The sequence below is a fragment of the Convolutriloba macropyga genome, unplaced genomic scaffold (assembly GCF_964194025.1).
Source record: "Convolutriloba macropyga unplaced genomic scaffold, txConMacr16.3 SCAFFOLD_4975, whole genome shotgun sequence".
In the NCBI taxonomy this organism is placed as follows: Eukaryota; Metazoa; Xenacoelomorpha; order Acoela; family Convolutidae; genus Convolutriloba; species Convolutriloba macropyga.
Genome location: NW_027450567.1, coordinates 7,597 through 19,062, shown reverse-complemented (window position 1 = coordinate 19,062; position 11,466 = coordinate 7,597). Strand labels below are relative to the sequence as shown.

General features: G+C 36.6%; 1 pseudogene; it reads left to right on the top strand.

Moving 5' to 3' along the window:
• The first annotated feature begins 1,422 nt into the window (after nucleotides 1–1,422).
• LOC142355996 (uncharacterized) lies at nucleotides 1,423–10,082 on the top strand (annotated as a pseudogene).
• The last annotated feature ends 1,384 nt before the right edge of the window (nucleotides 10,083–11,466 follow it).

The following is an 11,466-nucleotide window of genomic DNA, read 5'->3' as shown; positions in this document are numbered from 1 at the left end:
AAAACATATGATTACCTTACGAGTTAAGAATTCAAATATAACGGTTAAATAACAAGCAAAACATATGGTTACCATAGAAAAAGAAATGTCAACCATCTTTACAGTACGGGGACACAATTTGGAATTGTTGGATGAATAAAACTACTAAATATTTTACAAAAAAAATAATTAAGGTTATTTGTGGAGCCAATAATTTTTGATACAAAGATGAAATCTGGATGAAATTTGTCAATGATTGTGTTTAATAATGTTTTCTAGTTATCTGAAAACTCATATGCGCTCGCGTCGTGACCATTAAAACCAGCAATTGCAGTCACAGTGTGTAGTTTCTTCGGTCTATACTGTTGAAGAGTACCGGTCAAATCCTCAAGGGTAGCACCTGTGAAAAGGTGTATCGTCGCCTTTGTGTGCTTAGGGTCCAGGTATTTCGTCCGCGATGCTCCGATGACCAATCTCCTTGAGAAGCCTGGATTCCTCTTAGGCTTGAAGCGCGAAGTCAACATTTGCCTAAGAAAGACTATGGAAAAACATGAGGAACAAATTAATACTGGATTTTTTGAATATTTGTTTATGAAACAATTAAAAATATGATTTGAAAAGAAACAACCAGGTGATATTGATGCCCGAGGAGTGTCTCAGGGTGGGTTCTGTCACTGGTCGGTCCCCTCACTGAATGGCCAAAACAGTATCTGAAGAACTAAGTTATTAAATAGCAAACGCTACTATTTAATAAGTTTATCACAACAATTAGGATGTTTAAAGTCTTGTTGAAAAAAGTTATTTGTTTCGGCCTATAGCGTTTGAAGTTTAAGGGTCTGTTTTTGAACTAACTGTAACACAATCGAAATTCGTCTAGCTGACGATGAAGGGTGCGGATCACCCATGGATAAGTTCCAGAAGTCTTCCCTACTATTACAACTGTCTCATCCATTGAGTGGATCATACCCCTTTTTCCTATCATTCACGTTCCCATGTTTTATTTACTACTGCATATTCCGATATAACAACCCTTTGCTGGCTGAAGTTTTCAATCCAGCTGCCAAATAGCAATTTTTTTGTTTTAACTCTACACTACTTGAATCACTGAAAACAGTCCTCAGTCTTACATTTTGGACGCCAGTTGTGTTGAAATTTTGTAGGTTTTGATATACCAACAGTGGTACAGCTGTTTCTCGTTTACAGCTGGTAATAAGTTTGGGGTCCTTTGCAATATGCTGCCTCCATGAAATTATAGCCCCCATAATGGTATATTTACCATGATTGGGGGAACTATAGGTTATCTGACTATAGGGGAGTTTGTATTATTCAGATTATAGGGGAGTTTGTAATGTCCTTACCCCTGATTTTTGTTGAATAGGTTAGCGTTTGATGGAGATCAATTATTAGTGCCATCATTATTTTTCAAATTGGATTTTTGATTGAATGCCTCTATACACTTTTGGTGACGCGGCTGGTTCCTTCTCCGACAAAAGAGGAAACTAAAGAGAAGCAAGTAATGCAGACGAAGAAGATGGTTTTGAATTTGATGAAAACGGAGCCATTGTAGATGATGAAGAAGATTATGACGAAGACAGCTTGCCGATTGCATATGAGCCTCATAAAGGAGCCCGAATGAGTCAAATGATGCTGTACGTTGATACTCTGACAGGAACTGCATTTGAAGTGCGCGTCTCGTCATTTGAATTAGTTTTATCAATTAAGGATCAAATTCAGCGTCTTGAAGGTGCGATTTTGTCAATTGAGGATGAAATTCCGCATCTCGAACAGCGACTCAATAAAATTGTAGTTACATTGATTCGATGTTTTTCAGGAAAGCTAGGGTTGCATTTTTGCATATTATGCAGGGAAATTCTGCATTGAGCTATTGATATTTTTCATAATTTTATGTGGAATTTTTAATCATCAGGCAACCAATTCGTCTGCTTTTTTAAGGTATCCCAATTAGCCTGCAACACATGTTGTACGATAACATGGAAATGCGACATGACTACACACTGCGTCTTGGTGCTACCCTTCGTCTAGTGCTGGGCATGCGGGGAGGACCAATCAACACTCGCAGAGGTTACTCAAATTTATCATTTATTAATTGCACCGACTTAAGTTGTTTTTTTTTCTGTTTCATTTCCCGTAGAGGATCCAGTGTTTCGTGGCATAGACCTCCTAGAAGCAAAATAAGCTAAACGATTTTTGTTTCATGCAATTTTGAAACTTGTGCATTAAGCTTGAAAAATTGGTTTGACTTTTACAGAGAACAACTATCGCGGCCGCTGAGCTCGTCTTCAAATAACCATTTCACAATATTGGTGTTACGTAACGGGCAACAAGTGGTTGATTACGTAACGGGCAATCTGTATCGAGTGATTGTTAGAAATGATGGATCTGCTTCTGCGTCGTCTGTCTCAAGTCTAAAAGAGAATATTGAATAATTGTGCTATTGTCAGTGCTATTGTACAGTGAGATTGTCCTACAATATCTCTTCCTCCTAGATGAGTACTGGTTTCCTTGAGGGATTGATTTCGTTTGTTATTAACAGAATTCAAAAGCGGAGTGAATAGTGATTTTACTCAAAGTGATTTTGCAAAGACAAAGCGAGAAAATTAGGCGTGGAAAAGCCGAGAAAATGGTGATTTTACTCATACTGATTTTAAGGACAAGCGAGAAAACTAGGCGTGGAAAAGCCTTTTTTCGGGCGAAATGATCATTTAGATTCACGCTTAATTGTACGTGAGAATCATTGGAAACGAACATTCAGATTTTGGATGATGCAATATCCTCTACTTTTGACATTTTGCTAAGACCTTTTTCTCTAGCTTTGTTGTGATGAACTATTAAAATTGTGTTAGCCTAATTGTTGTGATAAACTATTAAATAGTCTCTAGGTGCACCCGGGAGGCTATTTAAATCTGTTTCAGCTCCTGATTGTAATGAATTATTGTTGTAGCAGATGCCGGACATTGTTTGGGTAGCCCCAGTTACCGGGGATTTCAGATTCCGGCGGAAGAAACCTGTATGCTTCATATTCGAATTCTTCGCAATTGTTTGAGCTTTTTTTACTTATGGTTAGTTTCTCAGTCAACATTTGGCGCAAGAGTTTTCCGCATTTGCTGGACTGATTTTTCTATTTTTCTTGTAGTTTTTTATTTTCATAGAATTTAGATTATTCGTTTAATTAGGACCTAATCAGCGCTTACTGCAGTCTTCGGACTGCATCTATTTGTCCCAAATAATGACGGCTTTATCTCCGCCGCCTCCCCCATCCGATTCGCCAAGCACTTGAAGCATAATTTTCTGCACAGAACAAGAACGCGTTATCTGTGTTCGATGTAAATCTAAATGTGTTCAAGGATCTTGCCTTGGGATTGCTCAGACAACAAATTGCTTTGGAATGATATTTTGGTCTTCTCCGAGTTGTTTGCCAACTTTTATATTAGAGTTATCAGCCCTTGATCGAATATCTGCTCTTGAAGTTAAATCAGAAAAATTAGATTGGCTGATTTCTGAAATTCAATCACTGAAGCTGAAGATAATTGCTCCAAAGAAATCGGATTACCCGTATCTTAGAGCAGCTTTAGAAATTGGACTGGCAACACTGCTAGCGATCGTAATTCAAAGAAACGGAAAGCTGAAGGTAATGAATATTTGTTTGCTGACAAAGGGTCCCAAGACAGAAAACCAAAAGTCTTCAAGACGGACATAAAAAATAATCATCAGACGACAGTCAGCGCAATTAAACAGCCACCGAAAAGATGGCATCTCTACATTGGTCGTTTGAGCAACTCTGTCTATACGGAAGACAAAACAGAATATTGCAAGAAGAAGGGAGTTGATATAATGTGTATTCGTGAAATATCCAGAGACAAATCTCGTCTGAAATCTTCCACTGCGTTTTCAACTTGGATAATGATCAAGTTGAATCTCGCAATTTCTGGCCCGAAATCTTTTATTTTTGTTTGCGTCAGAAAACGAGAGATTGGCGGGCCTTCTTTGACACATGACTATCTAATGTTAAATCCGTCAGTGGCCGTGTAAAAGTTTGTTTACAAAATGCAAGATCGGTTTGCAACAAGACCTCGCAAAAAAGAAATCTTATTGAAGCTAATGATTTTAACCGTATAGTTTTAACCGAAACTTGGATCAAACATATCTCAAATGATGAGTTTTTTCTCCATCAGTGCTGCCCTTGCCCAAATGATTATTATTATATGAGTGCAAACAGAAAAGAAAGAAAGGGCGGAGGATTAGCGGTGTTCTATGATGGAACTGTATGAGTCGATAATTTTTCAAGCAAGTGTTTAACAAACGCGGAGCTGGCTTCTCTTGAGTTTAAGCTTGGCAATTCGGTGTAACTTTTGGCTTTTATCTATAGACGACCAAATAGCAATGTTCGTGTCTTTATAAGTGAGTTAACATCATTTTTTGAGGAAAAAGAGCTGACATTCAAAAAACTTCTTTGCTGCTATCAAATGATGCGTCAAGAAATTGGATTTTTTTGGATGAATTTGGTCTGCAACAGCAAATTACTGTGCCTACTAACAAAAGTGGTGGAACTTTAGATCAGGATACAACATCCGAGGAAGTTCAATTATCAGAACCTCTTGTAAATTTCATTACAAGCTATGATCATGGAGTTGTGCACTTTGAGCTTCTCTAAAAGCACGAGAATTTAGCTATAAAGAAGGCCTTGTGCAGAAAACAGCGAAATTTTGAGGTGGAAGCGTTTGCAGAAAATATTGTTGCTCCCATCGACAGAGATAATCCAGAGATGTTTCCAGAGTACTTTAATGAACGAAGTTAGTTATGTCGATAAGCACCACCATCTGAAAATTAAATATGTTCGAAGTAATACATGCCAATTCTTTGACGATCAGCTAAGAACCATGAAAATATTGAGGCGAAAGTTTGAGAAAGCTTATCGAAAGAATGGAAATGCCCAAGACCAAAGCCGGTTTATTTATTCAGTTTGGTGTACTTTGAGCTGTTTACCAAAAAGAAAAGTGAATACCTCGACAAATACGTCGCTAGTGAAAATAAACGCGTTAGGTATTCAATGCTTAAGCAACTCTTAGGAAAAAATAATGTTCTCCTGCCGCAGTCACTAGGGGAGCCTGAATGCCTAGCAAAGAAGTTTAATGCTTTCTTTGTTAAGAAAATAGAAACCGCGTTGATTTCATTACCTCTTATCGAACAGTTTAAATTTGAATATTCACATACAACTACCCCGGACACTTTTCAAGTTTTTTACAATGAGCTATTTGAAATAATTTCCACAAAAAATTTCGAACAGTACGGCACCGAATGATGTAATACCAACAAGGTTTAACTCTCCAGACGGGATACTTTCCGAATCAATTCAAACTAGGCGTTGTGAGGCCGCTCATAAAGAAGTCTAACCTTGATCCTGAATTGTTGTCGAGTTATCACCCTAGGGCAAATCTAATATTAATGTCAAAATTTTTTTGAAAGAGTTGTTTTGAACAAATTAATTTGTATCTGGAATCTAATAATCTCAGGAGCAAGTATCAGAGTGCTTTCCGTTGCTCGCATTCAACAGAACCGGCTTTACTGAAAGTTTTTACTGATCTTCTTTGTTATTTGGACGAGTTGCGTTCCGTGATGTATATTGGGTTAGATTTGACCGAAGCGTTTGATATAATTGATCATCGGTTTTTATTTGAGATATTAGCGAAAAGGATTGGTTTGTGATCTGTTGTGTTAATGTTTATTAAAAATTATCTTTCGATTCGCTCGCCACAAGTCATCATAAAATGATGTTTTTCTAGTGATGTTAATGTTAAGACGGGTGTGCCGCAAGGGTCGGTTCTTGGTCCTTTACGTTTTTCTTTTTGCCTGTTGCCTTTAGAAGATAAGCTGAAAGAACTAGAAATAAACTATGATTTCTACGCAGATGATACCGTTCTTTCGTTTTCGGTTCGACACTCAGTCAATGCATAATTGATAATAATTTTACCTCGATTCAACGTTGGTTCAGCAATGCTAAATTGAAACTGAATGCGGATAAGAGTGAGTATATGATTATTCGGAAATGCAAAATTGTTAAACATGTTCTTTTACGTCTTCCAGAAAACCGTTACTACACTGAACAGGTAAAAGTTCTAGGTCATTATATTGAGTGTCAACCTACTCTGCAACGACAGATTAACTTCGTTTGTTCGGTTTAACTTTATTATCTCCGTAAATTATGGTCAATTCGAGATCTAGTTAAAACATCAGTCCTAATTGAGTTAATTAGAGTTTGTGTTAACACGTGTTGACTACTTTAATTCGCCTTATTATGGTCTGCCAAACTTTTTATTAGCAAAACATCAACGAATAATGAACTCTGTCGCGCTTTTAATTTTTTTCGATTGTCACCTTCAACACCAACCTGGTCATACCAGAAGCAGCGAATTAAGCAGCGCATTATCCTCAAAACCCTATTGTAAGCGCAATGCTTTGTACATCAGCTTTGCAAACTCCCACTATATTTATCGGATTTAGTCAAATGAAACACGATGGTTACAAGATCTCAATGTTTTTTTACAATTTACATGTTCCCAAATTTTGCTCTAATTTTGGAAGAGGTTCGTTCTCGCATGCCGTCGCTGTTGAGTGGAAAAACTCTCTTTTGAGCTGAAACTTTTACCATCTGAATTTTTATTCAGGTGAAAACTCAAAACTTATCTGTTTTAATCTTCCTGCATTGTTGAGATTTTAATTGGTGCTTAAACCAATAATAATAATAAAAATAATAATAATAGGTTTTTGTATCCTTCTCCAATTTGTTTTTCTATTGAATATAATTTCAATATAGTTTTATTGAAGTCATTTCGCTGAGTTATTTGGATCTTTTCACTTGATTGCTGTAATTTTAATAGCCACCGTCAGCCTCTCATCGGGTATTTAGGCTTTACCTTTTGATCACGTTTTCCGTTTGACATAAGTCTCGATTTTAACGCTTGATTTCTGACATACCTCACCCACTGTTTCAACTGAATGAGTTTAAATTCCTTCACTCATTGAATTACGCAATGTAGGGAATACAGTCAAAGTCAAAAGAAAAAAAAACTGAAACTGCACACCGAATAAGCGCACTCTTTTGAAACTTAGAAAAGAAAGTCAGTCAATTTTTATCTTTTCTGTTTCAATACCGATTTGCGTCAACGGGGCTATTTTCCGGCAATCTGAGGGCTGTCTTTGGTAATGTTCCTCGCGAAGAAAGTTCAAACGGTAACCATTTTTGGCCTATTCTATCTGAAGGAAACTATTCTATAGTTTCCATCTGTTTTTATGCCTTTCGTAACTTTTTTGGTCTATTTTTTTAGCATATGTTTATTGCCTGAAATATTTGAATTTATTTTGTTTTTTTTTCAGAAGCCGCCATTATTTCAGACTGCTATTATAGCGTCCCTATTTTAACAATCAGAGGATTCAAAAACATTTGTTCTCTTTGTTTTTAGAATCCAAAGTATTTGGATTGTGTGGGTGGGCTCTCTTTTTCAGATCTGTTCACACTTTTTTCGGCTTTATCACATCAATAAGAAGGCAAATTAGTGGAGTGGTAATTTTATTCGTGTTGAAGAAGTTGTAGAGCGAGTGACAAATAACGTTGGTCTGTGGCGTGATTTTTTAAAAACTACTTTTAAAGTGGAGTGAGAAATTGATGTTTGAGCAAGTTCTCAATTTATGGAGGCAATTCTTCGCACTTGCGTCAATTGACTTTGTTTTCGGTGTTTTTAATCATAAGTGCTATAATAACGATACATGTCTTCTTATTGAATCCGTTTGCATTTGCTTGGAATCATCATTGTTCAGTTATAGCTTTTATACTATTTGTAGCATAAAATGTTAGTAAATATCGATTTTGCCCCCTTTCAAAAAATTACATTAACTATCACTTAGTATCGTTATTGACTGATTTTTTTTGGTTGCTAATCAGACATAAATAAACCTAATTAGTCTTGTAATTCCACCGCCAGTGGTTTTTTGACATTAAAGCTTTTTGTTCCCAAAACTTTTTGTGAAAGTTTTTTAGGTTTGTGTATTTGTTGAATTTTTTCTTTTCCTATTATTTAATTGCATTAGGGTTAGTTTTCATAGGTTTCTAATAAATGTTAGGTCGATTGAATTTATAATGTCAGTTTAAGGGTAATGATTCATTGACATGGACACTAATTGTTTTAAATTTTGATGGAGTTTGCAAGTATTTGATAACCGTGTTGTCTTCTCTTAGTTTCAATGACAGGCGTAGTTAAGTTTCCAGTTGTTAAGGATTCCTAAACCAATCGAGTTAATTGTTTCAGGTCATAGCTATTGCTTTCTATAAGTTATACGCTGTTCGTTTTCAAAAAAAATAATATTAGCGACTTTTTGAGTTTTGCATGTATTTGTACTTATTGATCTTATCACTTATTCTCAATAATCACAGGTCAGTTTGGTAGCTACTGATGTTTTTATTTAAAAAATGTTGTTGCTGATGCTTTTGGTGACTTTTCTACTGTTAGTTTTCAAAAAGTATCAGCCAGCTCTTTAGTTTTTGCAAAAAAGTGTTGTATTTTTGTTTTCTTGTTGTTTAGTCTCTTTAATGACAGGTTTCTAGGTTTGCTAATAAGAAAAAAGTGCAGAATTTTAATTGCTTCAGATTATAAGATTCCATGTCTTGATTTGGATACTTCTTTTAAAAAAATGAGATTTAATTAGTCTTTCATTTTTGTGGTCTTGTTGCTCACCCTTTCTTTCACTGAGATACAATTTGTCTTCAATTTGAATTGAATTAATATATTTATCCATTGATCTTTTGCAGCCATTAGAAATGCCAAAATATATTTTACGTGTTTTATAGTACGCTGCAGTTAAGGATTCTTGAATTTCGTTGTGTTTATTTTACTTTGACTCGACTGATTTTCAAAACTTTTCCAAATTTTCGGGTTTTCTTAGTTTTTGCCTCTTGCTTTGTCTATTTTTCTGGTGAGCACCAATATTTTCACCAACCAGTGATTAAAATTTTAGCTTTCAAATTACCATATGAACAGATTAATGCGTGTTTTTGCCCTGATAAAATTGTACAATATTTACAGCCAGAGCCTAAAATTCAGTTTTATTTGTAAACTGATTCAAGACGGTAGAAATGGACTTTTAATGACTAATAAATGTTGTTTTTAATGACATAAACAATATGAATTTGTTAATTTTTTCTGGAGAGATAAATTTTTAATTTTGTTTCAGAGCGGACAGCTGTAGCGCGATACAAATACCAACGATCTCTATTGAGTAATCCTGGTTCCAACAACCCTGTCACTGTGAAGGGTCAAGGCAGCGATTAGCGATTATCATCAACCACAGCCTCGTTATTTGCGCATGACATCACTTCATGGAATTCTAGCGAACGAAAGAACGGAAATTCTTAAAACGAACGAAGAGGACGCTCAAGAGGGAGCCATCAGTAGCGAGATGGGTGCCAACCAAGACATTACCGGCCCGACGAAACGCAATTTTGATAAAGCACAATATTTGAGTGGTAATAACGAATCTTCATTAGGAATCATGCCTCGCACCTCCTACGCGGTATCACAAACCATAGACCCAACTGCAGAGCAATCCAATTATAATCTGCTCAAAGATCAACAGAGTTCAACCACGTCATCTGGACAAATAATTGGAGGACCTCATCATTGCTTACACAACTCACTCTACAATCGCGACACGGTTGTGAATCTGACTGCTAAGGATGACAACTTCGCAAGGACGAGGAAGCGAAACAATGCCCGGAACGAAGAGGCAGAAGTGGCGAAATTTCTAACGGAGAAGTCAAGAGTTACGCCTTCAAATCCATGCCAATTGATAAGACCACCGAGGAGCGTGAACAGAAAGAGCTTCAAGAGGAGCATGGCAGAGATTCAACGACAAAGCAGCATGAAAACACAGAAGCACCATGATTAAATCCTCCCAACAAAATTTTCGATGCCTTCAAAATAACCCAAGATATTCTATTGGGTCAGCAGTCACTGTCAATTGGGGCTAAGGGCAACTCCGAAGGACTGAGGTCAAGAAAAGTCTCTACCAAGCTTGAACATGTAGAAGGTTAAAGTGATACCAAAGACGTGACAAAATTAAATTTGCTTTCAAGCGCGCAGATGCGCAACCAAAAGCCTGCTCCGATACTATCCAGGAGGAAGAAGAATCTGATAAGTCTTTATATTAAGACGGAATTGGGAGACAGTAAAGAAAGAGCATCTGCTTCTAAGCCAATGGAGAAAGAGTTCCCAGTGCCACACAGAGTTGTGAAAATGTCTCAGCTGAAGAACGTTGTGGGTAAGCACACTCCTAGTTCGACAGAGTTGGCACTTCAGAAGCAGCAGCAGAAACTCAGTTCTCTTGGATCACATGTCAAGGATAAGAGTTGAATTGATATCTTGCAGAGCCCTATATCAGGCTATTCAAAGATATAATTCGAAGAGTCAGTCTCACAAACAGTATTTACTCAAACTATGTGTTCTTTCATTTTATAGCCGTAACCTATGCGTAGCTATGTTGTGGTATTCCTTTTTAATTTCTCTTAAACAAAGATTTTATAGCAATATTTGTAAACGTATGTGTCTTTTTTATGCAAAATTTTTGCTTGACCGTTTTGACTTTTCGAGTGACTTTTACGCTCTTGACTTTTTGCGTTTCGCTTGATCTAAAATTTTCTCTCAATTACAGTTTTCAGAAGCTAAACTCAACTGGTGGCAATTTAAGACTAAAAGTCAATTGAAAAGTGCAGAGAAACTGGTACCATTTTTCACTTTAAATCTTGTTAGTTATTATATGTTAACTTCTATTGAGGTTTATTGAAGACCACAGTTGAACTTCTTTACCCCCCCCCCCCCGATTGAAGCATGAGGCATGCTGCAGTTGATTAGAGCTCCCACTAGTGGTTCGGGGGCAATTCTTCTGAAGTTTAGTCGGTTATGTTTAATAGCCGCCCTCATCTTCTGAGCCGGCTATTATAGCGCTCCTTTTTTTTACTTCATCGAACTTTTTTTTCGCTTTACCTCATTTTGCCGCTTTTCCGACATTTTGCGTGAAATCTTTTTCACTTCTCTAGGTTAGTTTCACTCTTCTGTCATTCTGTTCAAAGTTTTTTAAAGAGCAGCTGCTCAGCAAAGCAATTCAAAATGAAGAGAGTCAGTATAAAAAAAATCAAAGTCAGAAATAGAAACGGGATTAACCCATAAAGCCCATTTTTGATGCCCGGTACTTGTACTTTGTTCTCATTAGTTTTATATACTATCTATAATGCTCATTGGTGTTGATACTAGACCCTGTAGCCTTTCACTGTGGGACAGCAGTATGTTCAACCTCAAAATGACATCAAAATAAACCGAACTTAAAAATGTTCTTTTTTCTTTTCTTTCAACCCCAACAGAGTTATGGGAATCAACGGTGGATGTTTTCCGGCAATCTGCCGGGTATGTTTTTTAATTGCTC